General features: G+C 43.7%; 1 long non-coding RNA gene and 1 pseudogene across 1 annotated transcript in view; both read right to left on the bottom strand.

Moving 5' to 3' along the window:
* Window positions 1–2,643: 2,643 nt before the first annotated feature.
* On the bottom strand, window positions 2,644–9,368 carry LOC139103244 (uncharacterized; annotated as a pseudogene).
* Window positions 9,369–12,415: 3,047 nt separating this feature from the next.
* LOC139103345 (uncharacterized) overlaps window positions 12,416–17,810 on the bottom strand; it is a 79,128-nt gene continuing 73,733 nt past the window's right edge. The window contains exon 3 of the long non-coding RNA XR_011545869.1: window positions 12,416–15,441. This is a non-coding gene — a long non-coding RNA (uncharacterized lncRNA). The remainder of the gene's footprint in view (window positions 15,442–17,810) is intronic.

The following is a 17,810-nucleotide window of genomic DNA, read 5'->3' as shown; positions in this document are numbered from 1 at the left end:
GAGCATGATGGCGGCACAAGGCGGGGCTCTCCGCGAATATTTCTGTCCGCGTAAGTAACTTAAGAGCGGGAGAGAAAGAAAAAGCGCAGGAGAGAAGAGAACCGACGGGAACCGCGAAGGGGACGGGAAAGAGCGAGGCGGACAGAAGGGTAAAACGGCAGGTCGAACGTAATCGTTCCTCGATTCAGCCAAAAAGGGGAATCCGACGTTCCAATTCCACTGCCGTTCTCCTTCCTGCTTTAATTAAAATCAGGAGTTGACGACCGGCCGCCGCGCGTCCTACCTTTTTAACAAAAACGTAAAACGCCGTATCTTAATGCGGTGGAATTGTTTTCGTAGCCACTATCGCGAGCGTAACGGCGACGATTTCATCCGATATACATATTTCGCAAAGCCCGACCGGCTAGCTCGCACAAAGTTTGTGCAACGGAGCCATTTATCGGTTATTCCGCCTATTCCAGGGTACGTCGCATATAAATAGATAATGTCCGACTCGAGCGTAACACCATCTCGCGAACGTAAAATTTATCCGAAAAAGAGATTAATTTTTCTTACTGTTCCTACATTTATGCCTGATATTCTGGTTGGCGAATATTATAAGAAATTAGAAACTATCGATGAAATAAACCGTCTATTTTAAACATTTTAATGGACTTTATCATATGCAGCCGTGAGTCTTCCATTCGCGCGCAATATTTCTTTCGGCCGCGTGTACTATTTTTTTTTTTTTTTTTCTATTTCCACTTTTACTCTATTGACTCAGGGGAAGCCTCAGTTTTCAAGTCTACGCTCGATAATGTTTATCAGCGCCGTTAATAGCGCATTTCTATTTTCGGGTCCGCGTCGTAAATTGTCCGTTATATTTCACCGCGGGGTGAGAAAACTCGGAGAACAAGCGCGCGTGAAACAATGATGTGCACTAACCGGACTTGAACTTTCGTAACGTGATATCGCGAGATAATCGCAACCGTGTTCTACGTCATGCATTACTGTTTGTATCGTGCGAAGGGTCAGCTGCAGAGGGAGAAAAACGGAGAAAAAGAAAGAGAGAATGAGGGAGAAAGGTGGAGAGATTCACAGAAAGCCGGCGGAAATAAAGATGAGGGTATAGGTGTCGGGGGATGGACCATTCGCCGTGACCATCCTATGAAGCCGCGTACGCAGTCCGGGGTATAACAGAGATGCCCTCCCCTGGCCCCTTTCCACTTTCAGTACGGGGAAGTTTTATTGGAATAAAGGTTATAAGTGGAAGAGCGTGTGAAGAGGAGCGTATATATTCCTTCAGTTGTGGTATAGGGAAAAATAACGTGGAGGCGGAGAAACGGGTTTAGATATTAAAGATCAGCGTGTGGAGCTTACCGAAGAGCGAGGAGGAAAAAAATACAAACCCGCCGATTTATTTTTAAGTGATTAACGGATCAACCCTCCGTTCGAATATAGCTCTCCGTCGCTTCCCGAACGTTATCCTCGTTATTTACGCCGATACACCCGGCAATAAGTCACTCTCGCGCGTGACGGAAGCTGTGGAAAGCTGCACGACGAAAATGTAAAAACAAAACGAGCCGCGTAATCTTAATGAAACGCTGTATTTTCGCAGCAGCCATCGTACACGGTCGTATATCGTGCAATAAGTGATTACACGTCAATCGCGAACCACCCAGTTACATTAAGTAGAGTTAAGTGCAGGTTGATCGTTACAAAAAAGAAAAAAAGAAGAAAAAAAAAGAAAAAAAAAAAGCGAGAGAGAAAAGAAAATCCGCGAGCGAATATTCGAGCGTTGCATTAGCTTTATCTCGGCGTATTCGTGATTCATGCGAGCTGTAAATAACGAGCCCACTTCGAGAGTATCTCTCTCGTTCTATCTTTCTCCCGCTCTCCCTTTCGGACTCTGGTATGTGCGTATCTAAGTTTGCAAGCGAACGACGCTAGATCGTCTTTCGCTCGATTCTCGAATATCCCATCCTAACTCCCTGCCGATATCTCCTCCACCTCCGCCTCCTTCCTTTCCCTCGGCAACCCCTCGCGCTTTTCCTTTGCCGCCTCGCTGCAAGTCTCTCTCTGCCCCCCTTTTGAATCCAGTGCGATATCAACGGATTACCTTACCGGAGGTAATAAGGAAGATAGCAATACTGTTAAATCGATACGTCCCACAGACAGAGCACCGTCCTGCTCGCCGATCCCTTTGAGAAGCGTCGTTGCACGTGCTCGCGAACACGGCGCGGCACGGCAGGGCGGAATCGCCGCGCGCGATTTGAAAAATATCCGGCCACGCTGGCCCACGCGCGCGCGATCTTAGAGAGAACCGGATACGTATCCGTGACGCGTCGCGCAGAAATAAGATATTATAATCCCGCGGACGATCATAAATATCGTACGCGGTGACGCGGGCATTACACAAAGTAGTAAAGTCGCGGGACATGTTACACGGAGCGCCGGCCGCCGCGGCGCGGCCCCGCGACTTGTTTGGCACCGCCGGCCGGCTTGACGGAATATTTCCTTCATTTTTAATATTCTTCTCTCCCTTTTTGCCGTCGGGCATTCGTACCCGCGCGTAAACACGTCGCCCGGTCAAATCCAGCGCGCGATAGCGCCGGCACTAATTAAAGCGGTATCGCTCGTAGATCGTGCGGCTCTATGTATATCTCATTTGATGTTGTTAACAGTTCCAAATAAACGTAATTCGATGAAGAGTACACCTGACAGCTGAAAGAACGGCGAAAGTAATATTTTACACGTATTATTTACGACTACTTGAAGCTTCGAATGTTGTTTCTCGCTGCACTGTCTTTGAGTCATCCTCGCTCTTATGCATTGTCAGTCAGTTGTAACAGAAACGTGTCCTGTTCACGGAGGCGATTATCGCTCGGGTACAATAGCGTTTCTACAACACGTCATATTTTTTTTTCCTTTATTTTTTTTTTCTTTTTTTTAGTACCTATTACTTGATCCCGAGAATTACCACGTGCTGTACCTTGCAATGTAGACAATTTTCACCCGTGTTGCACACGGCTGTGCACACTTGTGCATTTATATTATATTTATGTTATATAGAATTATTTAATATTTCCTTCGCGACGGCGCAGCACGCAAAATTGCAAAAATATTTGCCGACTGTCCTAAGTTGCCGGCATCATCTATTTTTGGGTAATATAGAGTACCTCTAAATTATCAGCAGCGCACGTTCGCAGCGGGCGAATGCCATGTCCATGCTTTCACCGAACGCGTGGATATCGCGACGCGAAGGGACAATTATAATGCGCCCTCGGTCATCTCTATTCCGTGCACCCTCCCCCGATACTTTCTCGCCTTTTTTTTGCCTGTACTTCGCTGCGAAATGAAACTGCGATGCATGCACACTGCCCGCCCCGCGTCTCCCTTTTTCGTTCCCCTCGCTCGACGGCCGTCTCTTTTCTCGCTCGTCCACCTCGCGCTTCTCCCTCTTTCGAAAGAGCTCTCTCTCCTACCCCCGCGCCTCCACCGACCGAAGCTGAATACGTTCGCCGTTCCAACCCCTCTTCTCCCCTTCTCTTTTCCGACGGTTTTTCTTCCTCTCCGTCGCCCCAAGCGCTTCGAACCCCACCTCGCCTCCACCTACCAGCTCTTTCTCTCATCTGCTACACCGCCATCCCTTCCCCACCTTCTGTTCTCTTACCAACCGGGCCGCACGAGAATACATATTTTACAGGCATTCATGATGGCCGCCGCACATCTGTGCGAACCTGCCTGCTGGGCTGCCTCCAGCTCGCCTCGGGCAAGCTTCGCCCCCTTCGAACCAGAGCGATACCGGATCTACCCAGGACTCCTAACTCCGTTGTCTCTCTTACTCTCTTCAATTGCAATCCCGCACCATTTAGATGTATTGTAAAAATCAGTAATTTGCCCGGCTTTCGTTTTACGCATTTGCATCTCCGTGATTTTGTAGAAGCATCAGATTATTATCTCCCACTCGGTAAGCGTTATCGATACTTCGAAGAATAAGTAATGCATAAAAATAAATGTGCAGCACGTGTGGAATGCTTCTTCGTAAAGGGCTTATTAGAATTAAGAATAGCGAAGCGCGGCGAAACGTTGAGGACCTTAATCGAAGGAGCGAATGCGCAAATGTGAAATATCGAGCGATATACCTTCGCGAGATTATAGACGATTACCAGGAATAAAACTCTGCGAGATAGATTTGTGAAATTAATGAGCGTTCGAGAATGCATATAAAATAGAGGAATAAATTGTAAAAATAGATTTATTAATATTTTCTATAATAAAATGTTTTAGCAATTTTATTAATAATATCGATAGGTTAAATTATATAATAAATACATTAACTATCCTACGCCACGTATTAATAATAATCCCTCAATGGTGATTTCTTTCAATTACATAATTAAGAGCTACCATGCAACAAAATTTACATATATATTTATTCAATACATACGCTCACGCTCACGCAATACAACCACCTTACCTACGACGTGACACTGCGTTACGTTTAAAGCCAATTTCGCCGTCGCCGCCGCGAAAAAGAGGACGGATCTGTATTACATCCGCACGAAACGCTACCAGAAATTGCGGCCGTAATTGCGTAATAATTCTGTTTCGCGGCCGTAAGAAAACCACGGACAATAAGTAAACGGGTGCGCTTTTGTAGGTCAATTGCTCCTCACTGGACGGCGTTTTCGGCCAATTTGCTTGCAGATGGACGGCGCGCACCGATAATCATTATTATGACTATCAAATCCGAGGTTGATATATGTGTCTCATAATCTATTATTTCTGCGCGGTCCTTAACCCATTACGCTCCGGACGGTACGTATTTTCGAGAGAAACACTGCCTCGCCCTCCGATTTTACGACGGCACGCCGCGAGATGCGCGAGAAGTTATCGCCACCGATTTTAGTGTGCCTACGTACGCTTATGACTACATCGGTTCCCGAAGGCGCAAACTTAACAGGCCGCGTTAAAACCTCGGGGGAAGATCGAGTTTTCTGTCGGTGGCCTCGCTCTCGTTTCTTCTTCTTCCCTTTTTTTTTTCTTTTTTTTTCCTCTATCTTTTTCTCTTCCTTTTTCGCGGAATCCGGACGATTAAGTTCGGATTTTCATGGTGACGTTCTACGGCCGTGCTTCTTTACGCAGCATCGCTTAACTAGATACCGTGGAATTCCTTTGCATATATTAGGATTTCAGTCGCGAGATATACAGTGGCGCAGAATCGGGGAAACGTATGAATTTAACGAGATGAAGAAATTAAGGAAAGCGATTATATGTATTGCCCGGCTTACACGTCCAGCAGGTCTTCGATGTATCGCTATGAAATCACGCTCTAAACATCTTATGGAGATTAAGGTTTTAAAATTTAATCTAATTACATTGTTAAATATGTTGTTTCACAAATCAATAATATTAATTTTCATGAACAATATTATAAAACGCACGCAATGACAGCTTGATTAAAAAATGTGTATCTAAATTCTGTTTAGTTGCCAAAAAAAAAAAATTAATAAAAAAAGATGTTTTTCTTCTTAACGATTCAAATAAAATTCATTAGTTAATTTACATTAACTACTCTGTTATTGACGTTAAAATTCAAGAAAGATTATGTAGGGTCCAATGAACTATTTACGGAGAAAATCCTCTCTGAAATGTTGATCAATTTTGTTACTTTTATAAGATATCGTAAAGGAATGTAACAGGTTCTGGGAGATATGATTGAATATATTGATACTAGAATACCAAGCAAATGGCAACCAAATCAATGAAATCGTTGGTTTTTCTTAATTATATTTTTGTAATAATTTTTTTTTTTTTCTCTCAAAATAATCAAAAGTGATAAGGAACTTATTTTTCTCGGGAGTAATAAAATTAAGAAACAAGAACGAGATGAGTCTAAGGCAGCTTAATAACTCGATCTAATGTTCTCGTTAAACTCGCCTGCACGCAAGGAGGGCGAACAAGAGATTAACTGACTACGATTGGAACACTTAGCTTCTTCAGCCAAATTCCTCTTCACGACATCGCTTACCACGGGCTTAAATACACGTACGTGTACGCACGTGCTATGTGTGAGACGCCGAAAAGAGTCTATAAACGAACGTTTTGGATGCGTTGTACAGATGGCAGCAGCTAACAAGGTATTTCGTGTAAAGGTCAATATTTGAAGCTAAGGAACTTATCGGGGATTTTCACAAAATAGAGCTAATCGTTCGGAAATTTCTCAACATCTTCTAATCCCACGGACCTTTCGCCTTCTAATTAATTTATTATCAAGCTTCTCCGACCTCGTAATAAATCGTTAGCCGTAGAAGATCCCGAAACGAAAGGTGTTCCTTGATCTGAAGAAACTTAATTCTTTCATTCGTACTTTTTTATTTTAATTTTTTTTTTTTTTTTTTAAATTAATTTTACACGCGTGATCTGAGGTTGAATGTTACGTAACGTATCTCAATGTCTCGTTGAGCAAATTTATCAAAGCACGTGGAAAAATCTGATTTATCTGTTCTTTGAATACGCAGAATACGTCTTAGCGCACGCGATCCTCGTTCCGCCCGATTTACGAGCAAACGGCTCGTCGAATTAATAATTTTCACCGCCGCGGGGTTTTCGTGGCGAGCTCACGAAGTCGTAACCTTACCTGCGTACACTAGACAAAGAGTAAGCTGAAGAGATGCCCGTGAACGCGAGTGAGAAACGAAGGGAGAAGGTAAGCGGGACCGAAACCGCAGGGGCAGCTTGCAGCATCTTCTCTTTCCTTCTTACGCGTAACAGAGCGCCGTCAAATAAAAACGTCACGAATTCAGGGGCGAAGAGTTTCCGAACGAACGTCGCCTGGTGGCGCCAGCCTGCACCACGCTTCCTGAGCCCACGGGGGAGTTGCGTAAAGCTCACCCGGACTCGCTGTCGCACGCAACGTCGGCGGGAATGGTGGGGAAGCTGAAGAGGAAGGCGATATCGCGCGCACACACAGAAACGCGGCGAAATCAAATCGACGCCAGCGCGTTTCGAAGGAAGGGCGAGAAAGCGGCGAAACTAAGCGTCGAGAAAAACAGAGAGGACACCCGCAGGAAGACAGTACAAGAGAGAAAGAAACGCACCGGGGGAAGAAAGAGAAGAGGAATTGGAAAAGAAAGAGAGATAAATAGAAATTCGCGGGGTAGATGAAGGAAACGTAGACAGGCAGACGGAGCGAGAAGGGTTGATCGATACCGATAAGAACGAAAAAGATAGAGCGGTCCCGAGAGAAGCAGAAGGTGACGGAGGAAGCGGAGACGATGAGCGCGAAGGGAAAAGAGATAAATGAACAGGGTGGGCGAGAGAGAGAAGGAAAATGTCGCTCGGAAACAATGGGAAGGACAAAGAGCGGTGGCTCGAAGCGGGAGGGTGGAGGCGCGAAAGGGGAAACGGAACGAAGCGAGAGGGGTTGGTCGACCCTGCGCGTTATCAAGAGCCGCCCCTCCCGGTCGTCCCTACATCCACCCCGACTTTATATACCCCCCGTGCATCTAAAGAGTACGTGCACTCGTGTGCGGCGGTGGTGAACACCCACACAACGTTGACGTGGCTCGTCCCTAGACGCGGCCGGGCGCAGAGCGACGCCGCATGGCGTCGGCGTCGCGAGGCCGTCCCGGCACTAACTTCTCTAAACGACGGCATCGTCGGCCAACCGCCGCCGGAGGAAGCCGCTTCTTCGTGGCTCGTAACACGTTCCTGGACGGGACACCGGACCGGGACGCCCGGACAGATCGGCGCGCGTACGAAGGATCGGGGGGCACGAGGAGACCCTGACATCCGCGAGTGACGTGCAACGCCGAAGCGCCGCGACGCCGACAGTCGTCCGCGGGACGCGTCACGGTCGTCTCACGGGAGACCGGAGGCGCCTGTTCCAGCTGCATCGTCCTCCAGTTGGCGTTTGACGTATGAACGACACACGTCTCTAATCGTCCCGTCTCATCTTCCAGCGTCGGTTTTTCTTTAGTTTTATTTTATTTTCTTTTTTTTTTTTTTTTTTTTTTTTTTCCCTTTTTCGTTCCGCAGCCGCGCGCATTCTTTCCCATTCTATCCGTTCCTCGTTCTCTACGCCTCCCCCATTTTCGTCTCGTCTCGACTCGCCCGTTCTTGATTTCGTCTCTCTTTCTCCACGATTGCGCCGAGCGCTCTGTCCTTCGCATCGAGCCGCGGACTCGGCGAATCGGCGAACGAAACGGACGGAGCGCATCCACCGTGAACGTCACTCGTAGCATGTAGACCGAGCGGAGCTGTCATTCGTACGTCGCGAAGACGAGATCGGAGTGCCTTCTGTGATTCACAGTCCCGAACGCCCCTGCGGACTCCTCAGTGTGCGGTGTTCGACACTTGCGTGTCGGAAAACGGACCCCACGTCATTTCACATATCGGTTGATTTCAGTTGGCGATGGACTAGGAGAACTACGTGATACGGCGATGCCTCGAAAGTTTATCCGGTCGCAAGGAGAGAAAGGGGATGGAAACGCAACGAGTAATGACAGGAGGTCAGTATGCTTTCGACGAAATTTCTCGTTTTATAATTGACAAATATTTCTAGATGGTAGCACACGATCGCGCACGAATGTGTGGGTAACAAATGCATGCTCGTTGGGTAGAACGAATATTGATCGATTGTCACGCGGGGCTGCATCACATTTCGGCGGAAGATTTCCGCAACGGCCCGAACAGCAGGCAACCAGTCTCACATCTCGGCACGTTGGGCTTCGAAACTCCACGGGCTTTCGGGAATCATGGGTCGCGCGAAGACCAGGTCATTTTATGACCGATTAGTCATCGTTCTTTTTTTCTCTCTCTCTCTCTCTCTCTTTCTTCACGCAGGATCCTTTTAACAACGCGTTGCATAAATCTCTCCGGTCTACCGTTTCCGCGGGGCCGGGACGAAAACTTTAGAATATCCCGCAACCTGACCATTTGATAATTATTAATAACCTAAATGTTGTTTGTGTATATAGGCAAACTCAAGATGGCCGTGAAAAACGAATTACATGGACTCCCGCTGCATGCTAAACGATCAATTGGACTATCACGTTACTTGCGCTTCCACAGAGGTCGGCAAATACTCGATAAGCCGTTTCGTCTCGCGATCAACTAAAACTTAGCCAGAAGCGAAATTGGTTTGCGGTGAGAAAACACGTGAGCGCGATTATTAATATTAGATTATTTAACGTGGTTCATTTTAAGATTAACCGGACTTTTTATCTGGACTAGGGATGGAAGGTATTAACATATCGAGATTCTCTGCCGTTTCACGCCAGCGATTCCAGAAGGTACAACGTTACGTTCACTCTACGCGAGGCAGGATTGCTGTCGACTTTATCGGGCTCTGCGTCCATGGTGGCCACCCGACGATGCGTTATCCGATGAGGAATGTGAAACCCCCTGTACGTATACTGAATGTATCCTGAGTGTATTCCTGTCCGGTATACCTTCAGTATACGTAACAGGAGGCTACACCGAACAACGTTGGACCTCTTCGCCGGCGCGGTTCCCAATTCAATCAATAATCTCCGTGCTATTAAATATAACTTTAAAAATACGTAGAGATTAATCCGAAACGTAATAATTTATTCATCTAAGACGCCGCATAAACTGTATTTTAAACAATAAATATAATTAATTAAATATAATTAATTAATTACCTTAAGAATTTTTGATGTAATAGATTTCGCTACGTATGTCTGCGCATCAACGTTCGGAAATTCATTTAATTGTAATAATTGTATTAATAAAAGAATTATGAATACAATTATATGTATAGTTATAATATTATATTAATCACGTAATCAGTAAAAAGATCTGTACATTATGAAAATTAATGTATCTTTGAAAAAAACCACAACCATACCATGAATATCTTTACATACATGCATATCTTTAAAAATTTCGTGCATAAAATTTATAAGAGATTTAAAACTATTCAAAAAGATATTAATTTTTCATTAACTGATTTCCCGAATGCTGAAAATCTCCGTTTGTAAATATATTTTACAAGTATTTTAACTTATAAAAATATCTCTAAATTATATTATACTATTTATCTAAATTACATCATGTATTTAAAACGTATATCAAATAAAACACAATTACTTTTTAATGTTAATTGGAACTACGGCAGTCAATGTCTTATCTTGCAATTAGTTACAGAAAGATGTAGAAAAAAAAAAAAAAAGAAATATATTCCATTATTTCATAAATAAAATCCAAGAAAATATACGCAATTTTTTTTTATCTTTATTCTAGATTAAAAAGTACTTGTGTTTTTTAAATTCACAGCTGTTCTATAATTCTTCTAAATCAATTATTCGCTTGGAACGTGCAAAATGTAAGAGACAAAACTCAATTTTGTCACGAGTGGAAGGCATAAGGCTCACAGATAAATTTTTTCGGGCATAAATAAGAAGTATATTATTCTATTCAAAGATGACATTTTTAGAATAACTCTTTCTTCGAACTTTATTATATGGGAGCAAGGTTGAAACTTTCCCTTTTAAAGCGATCATAAAAAAGGTTGAAAGGGAAAGAAAAAAAAATTCAGGGCAATATTACCGTCAGTTTAAGCGTTTGCAATTGGTAAAAGGGTTAAAGGAAGTAGCCAAGCGCGATGGAAATAGAAGAATTTAGAAAGTTGAAAAAGGGTTGTCTAACGGGGAGGTAGAAATTTCACCTTTTCAGAAAACGTGTTCGGAGCTTACTCAGTTTCCGTCAGTTAACGAACGAGTTTGCACGATCGGAGGATGTTTAAAGTATCGCAAGAAGGTGTCGGCAAAAATTTACAATGACAGGTACGCTAATTATTTTATTAAACTTACAAAACGATCATTTGCACGTCTTTATGTTAGTGGCCAATTTCTAAAAATCTAAAACTGTAGACTGTAGTTTTAACCTTTCATCACAGAATGTTTTTAAATCCATTTTTCTGCAATAATTTAATACACTTTAATGGTAATGAAAGAGAATACAAAAAAATATAATATTTTATACAATAAAATTTATAAAATTCCAACTATATTCACTTCTTTGAGATAATATAAATGTAAAAGACAAGATGCAGATAATATCTATCATATCCTATTTACAATATTATTGTAAAATAAATTAATAAAGATATTTAAACGACTAACGATATCGTAAATTTGGTTTCGAGATATATTGTCGCGGTTTAAAATATTCTTCTTTTTAAATTAATTAATATTTCATAAAATAATAAAATAAAAACTACTGTTGATTCAAATGACTATCGCGAAATAGAGTCTCGCGAAGTTTCGGGCAACGCGAAACGTGCAAAGGGGTTTAGAAAAATTATTTGAACCTCCCCATTTTTTTTTACAAACGAGGTACCGTGCCATCGTCCGCGAGCGCTTTTCCATTGCGGGCACGGTGATATCTAGAACATCGAACTCGTGAAATAAATTTCACGTGGCTCCGCGGACAGGGAACGCGAAAGGGTCGCATAGCCGGAGGATGACTCCGAACATGTCCGACAAACATGAGGAATAATAAAAAATAAACCAAACTTTACTTGCGGGGAGACCGACGGGGCGAGATAGGAAGACTGGGAATTCGCCGGAGAGGCGCGGGGGAGGGAAAAGGCGGAAGGTAAAGATAGGAGCACAGAATTCAGAATGAGACGGACGAGGACGGGAGAAAACGTGGAGGACGAGAGGAACCGAGAGAGGCAGATGCGTACGCGCCGGGGGGGATGCCGGATAAAGATAGCACCGAGGGGGAAAGGAGATGGAACGAGAGACACCGCGATGAGGTAAGACGGAAATGGAGAAGCCGGTCTCTCCTCTCTTTCTTTATCTCTCTCTGTTTCTCTTTCCCTCAACTCACGGCCAATGAGTCGCCGTCGTTTTGATGGCCCAACCCTCGCAGCAACATGGCCGCCAAGTGCAAAAGGGAGTTAAGCAAGGGTTAGGCTAGACTCGTCCTTTCTGGACCCGTCGCTTTTGTGAGCGAGCTGCGCGCACCGGGAGTGGGGTGGGACACGCCGTCAGCCATCATGGGATAGGAAATGCAACGCTCCGTATCTCCATGGTTCTGGCAACTTTTGAAATAATGGAAACGTAATCCGCGACTTCTGCGTCTAAATAGTCGCGATGGTCGCCGCTATTCACCGGTACTTCGCGACGGGTATCGCCTTAATTGCGCCGCGCTCGGGCGGAAGATATTCGATATCGAGTGCGCGTGAATTAAGTTAACTAATTCCGCAGAAGTTATCGTACATTAGAGATCTTCGTGATACATTTTGCCGCGGAGCTCGCAAAAAGGAAAAAAGAAAAAAAAATGTTGATCGTCGCCGTGTAAACCCGACGGGCGATTTTTCCGGCAGCGATTTCGCTGCGAGTGAGAAACGGGATTAGTTTATATCGCGGATTTTTCCTCTGGAAGAAAAAATAAAATAAAATAAAAAAAACAGCGGTTTGCCGAGCCTGTAGCATGGTCAGGTTGAATCGCGCGCAATGGGAAACGAAAAAGCAAACCGGTCGCTGACCGCTACCAAAAGCGGGTCTGATAAGTCGGCATTTTTTATGTCGCTCGCACGATTACGCATACGCCGAATGATCAATGGCTTCTTATCCGTAAGTTCCCAATAATTGGCTTCTAATACGCAAGTTTCTGCTCGGCGAGCACTAACGTTAATATTATTGATCTGCGATGGCGTATAGATAATTACCGTAGAATTTTACGAAAAACGTAAGATAAGCTGGCGCATTAAAAAGATCGACCGATTGCATATTTATTATCTACTTTAATTTAAAAAAAAACAGAGTGTAAAAAGTTGTCGCTTCGTTCTTGAAAAGGGATCCGTAACCGTTTTACAGGTACATTATGAAATGACATAAAGTAATATTCATATTCATAAATATTCAGTAGCATTAAATATTAACATGATAATTAATATACCCGATTGGAGTTGAACCTTGATTTGATTCTTTAGATTAAACTTCATTTAATGTCCTCTATTGCAGCAGTGATTACGATTTTCCAGAATATTAGATTTATTCTAAGCAATTTAATATTATCATATTTATTCGTTTAAAAAATAAATACATACACGTAATATATTTAATAAGTCCAATTATACGGTTATAAGACACATTTTTAATGTTTCAAAAATTGGCGATTTCGTAGTGTTCGCTTGAAAAACGCGACTTTTGAATTGGTCCACGACACACGATATGCATTTAAAGTTTATCAAAATCGCTGGCGCTCGCGCATGTTTCCGCGTTAGATCGTAAAATCGGGAACGATAAACGTCTGTCAGTTACACAAAACGAGATACGTGACGACACGCGCGCACCGTGAGAGTATTAAAGCGCCTTAAAATGCCTCGAAACATCGTGGCTCGCGCGGCGGAATCGCAAAAGTTCGGTGCGGAGAGAAGCGCGAAGGCTATGACTTAACGGCGTCAATTAATTCGATATAAAATGAAGGCGCAATTACCTCGCCCGTCCGACGATATTAAACCTGGAATTCATAGCGAATGCCGGTTTTGCTTAATTAATTTCTTCCTCGCGGCTGACTTACGGCGAATACGCGACGGGTTATTAATCCGTACACGTAAATATTTGTTCGCGAGCAGCGTGTCAAAAATCTACGAGACCGTTTCGCTTTCCTGCGCGAGGACCTACGTCGCATCGGCGATTCGGCGTAACGTAATATTTGACAAGCACCTCCCGCAAGAGACGCAAACATTTTACAGCCGCGCGGCGGCGCATAAAACTCTAGATTCATAAGGGATTTTATCTTATCTGAAAACGCGATCGACGCCGAGTGTGAATCGAATCCGCGCTTGGGGTCGCATTTTTTTTTTTCCCTCCCCTCTTTTTCTTTTTGGTAAAATTGTATTAATATCAGCGCGTCCGCGAATTTGCGTTACAAGCTTTCGTCCATTAGCGCACGTACGATCCTATCGACGTACGCGCCAGACTGTCGCGATGGGAGAGTCTCCTCTGTCGTCCGGAAGGCAGAAGACGAGGGAAGACGCGCGTAAAAGAGAGAGGAGATAAGAAGAGTGTCGGCTCGTTTTTCGAATACGAACGGCCATCGACGGTATCGGTTACTATAAATTGCGAAGAAAATCGTACCTATCCGCCGTAAAGGGTGAAGTAAAATAACGAATTAACGGCGCAGGGTGTGTCGCCGCGTGCAAAAGTGCCGGCGTTCCGATGGCGCGCGTTTCCGAAACTGCGGGCGTCGCGGCCGCCGCCACCGAGATCTCGCCGAGCACGAATGTGAATTTATAATGGCACTGCACTTCGCAGCCTGCTTCTTACGAGCAGGCGGTAAATTACGTCTCCGACGATTAATTGAACGACGATCAAAAGGCTAGATTTGGGGATGAGTTCGCGAAAACGCGCAAGGAAGTTCATTTAATTCAGGGGCTTATAATTCTTTAAGAAAATATATGTATATCAAACGGCATTATTATAAAGCAAAAATGCATACATTACATACTGATAAAAAGTTATCCGTGCCAGTCTTTTATTCGAATAATTCAACGAAACGGAAGTGACGTTTCAGATATAACTTACAGAATCATTTTCCGCATTAGAACCAAGTTCTCGTCTCCCTTCTGCATCGAGCAATTTCGAGATTTATTGATGCTAATTAAGTATAATTCTAAGTTCCGCGGTATTTTACGATATACGGGCATGACACGCGCTGCTTGAGGATATACAATTTGCCAGCCGTTCTCTTCGCCTGGCAAAAATGAGTAATGTGCCCCGTAATATTATTTTCCGTCGATACGCGTGCCCGGCGCGATGAACAACGAGGGCCTCCTTAAAGCCGATGCATAATCGCAACGTCTATATTTTACGTTTTCCTACAGTTACGGTCGGCATAAAGTACAGCTAAGAGGATACTCGCAATTAAAGCTATAATAAAACACGTGCGGTTTCGCCTCGGCGCGGCCTCTTCCAGCATCGTCGTTTTAGAAAGTCGGCGGCGCCCGAGAAAATTGCTGGGATACCTGGGCCGTTACGTTACAGCTCTAAGTCTCTCGCGGATGCAATCCATTTCTTTGATACATTGTCATTTTTATCCCGGCGTAATCGTCCCCGCGCGGATCCTTTACGGGCGCGCTCGCCCCGTTGCACCATTTTATATGCATGCCGGTTCGAATTACTCGACTATAAAAACCGCCTTCGCTGCTTCGGTTATTTTGTTTTTTTTTTCTCTCTCCTTTTTTTCTGCTTCAAATTTAAATTACGTTCATGCGAAATGAGACGAGCGTAACGCTGCTTTAACGGTCGCTACCGCGAATCATGATGAATTTCTCGCAACCCATTGCCTCGGCATACCGTTACCGGAAAATCCGCGCGATTACGTGCAATCATCATCTCTGCGCGCGCTGTGGCATCGACATTGTTTTAAACTTACCGGGCCGTCCGGGCGATTTCGACGACTTAGCATGTCGGTAATCTGTAATTAAAAACGAGAGAAGAGATTATTAATTAAGAGTCTCAGCTTTTTATAGTTATTTAGCATGGAATAAAATGCTTAGAGTATATGTATCTTTGAATATATGTACGTATAAATTTGACTGCAGTGATTATTTTACAAAGCGCATCGCTGATTATTCTGTGAAGATGATATATGGGAGCACGCGGGGGGCAAAGTAGCCTGGACTAGTGAAAGCTGCATCACGGATCGACCGATGCGACGCTTGACTTCTCGCAAAAAAAAAAGGGAAAAAAAGGGTTGAGAGAAAGTTTCTTATTTACTGCGCTGTAAAAACGCCAGCGAAAGGGTTCCTTCTTTTCGGGGGCTCCGGATCTTTCTATCGAGTCTGTCGCCGTCGGCGTGTCGCGATTTCTCCGGCGGTGCGCTTTTCTTGCGAGCGACGAAATTTGAACTTTCACGTCTCGCCGGAGACGCGCCGAGAATTATTTCGCCGAATGTCGAAGCGTAGCTGAGCCTGGAGAGAACGCTTTGTAGTAGAAAATATTGTCTCGAAAGAAATTCTCGGCGTTTAAAATAACATACGGGATATTCGTCTCTAGCTCGGTGGTGAAATCGCTAATTGGCCGCTACGTGCCGCAGTAAATATGCCGCAGTAAATATTCCGGTAATATTGACGGCGGAGATGCGTGCAGTGCGCCTAATAGAAAGTTTAATTAAGGGATTGTGTGTCAATGGGAGACAATTGCGCGAAAGCTGAAGACATTTAAGCGCGATCATAGGTTGGGGTATCGCCTCGCCACCATTACGTATCTCGGGGCTCGTATTCGCGTGCACCTAATCGGGTGTCCTCCATCGCGGTTTCGCCATCGCACGAAGCCCTGTGCGATTTATGCGTCCGTCGATGTCACCCCCTGGCTCCGTCAAATTTGCGACTGGCACGTACATAACTCTCGACTAGCATCGGTAAATATACTTAACTTTAACCCTTGATTAAATGGAAATATGTATAAATGTGAATCTCGGGTTTATCAATGAGAAAAAAAAATTCCTCCTAGTCGGGTAATAACTTCAAGAAATTTCCGGACCCTTATCGAAACGCAAAATTAATTTCCGCGGTTAATTTGCAATCGTACGAAACTGATTATACATCAAATAAGTATTCGCGGGATACTTTCTCGTATCATTTCTTTCATTTCTTTTTCTTTTTTTTTTCTTTTAATGATTGCGAGTCGTGTGTTTATTAATAGTTCGCTAATAAAGTGCCGCGATTAGTACAGTTGTAAACGTCAGCGTCGACGACATTATTGTAACTTTACAAGACATTAACCTACAATACGCAATCCTTCTCTTTTCTCTATAAAATCATTCGTCAAGCGTAATCATTCCTCTTTTTTAATATAAATCTTTTTTATGGTAATTAAACTGCCTTGAAATCCATATAAAACCCATTTAAGCTATCTAATGGAGCAGACTTCCTTTCTAGATTTACAAACATTGAATAATAAAATTCTTATTTTCGCAATCCACGTGGTGGCTTGTAGTAAAATATTTTAATCGGCTATGTAATTAAATAATCGTTGAGAATATTAATCGCCAGGCACTTTTCCTTTAATAACGCCACTTTAATCGTGAATATAATATTGCAAAACCAATATCTCGCAATTTGTTACACAATTTTACTAATAAAATTTTCAATTCAAGTTTTGCCTGAAAAAGTAAACTGCCGGGAAGAGCTGCAGTTAATTATTTATTAATTTTTTGCATTTGTCACGTAAGTCATTAATTATTCTGTCATCGAAAATTGCGCTAATATTCCGTTAAGCCAGCCACATTGTTGCAAGGCGATTCCAATAGGACACATCAAACATTAGCGAGCCGTAAGATAAGAACGCACTAGATAAGTATCTTTATGAAACATAGTACATGGTACAACGTAATAGCGGCATGTAACCTCGGCAATAGACTGCAGTAAATGACAATTTTCTAGACCTAGATAGCACGCGGCGCAGAGATGGGGAGGGCTGGGAGGAGAGACTGTTATAGATTTATCACCGCGCCTCGCGCATTGTCTACGTCTCGAACAGAGGTATAAATCCTCATTTTAAAACGCCACAAACTGTCTGCACCTAACAGTTTGCTCATCCCCCACATATATCGCCGCGCTCCTGCTCCCCTTGGACACGTATCCGCGTTCTTTACAAGATGCATCTGAAGAAAAGAAATAGACGTCGGCTTAAAATAAGAAACCATCCAGGTCGCACCTGTTACGACGTAAATTACAAAGGTGGTTCTTTCAAACGTTAGAAATTGACGTTCGTAAATTAGAGGCTTAACTCAGAAAATCGCTGCTTCAGTGATTAACGATTAAATTGATTATTTCTGTAAAC

This window comes from Cardiocondyla obscurior, linkage group LG06, assembly GCF_019399895.1.
Source record: "Cardiocondyla obscurior isolate alpha-2009 linkage group LG06, Cobs3.1, whole genome shotgun sequence".
NCBI classification, from domain to species: domain Eukaryota; kingdom Metazoa; phylum Arthropoda; class Insecta; order Hymenoptera; family Formicidae; genus Cardiocondyla; species Cardiocondyla obscurior.
This window is presented reverse-complemented; position numbering and strand designations above follow the sequence as displayed.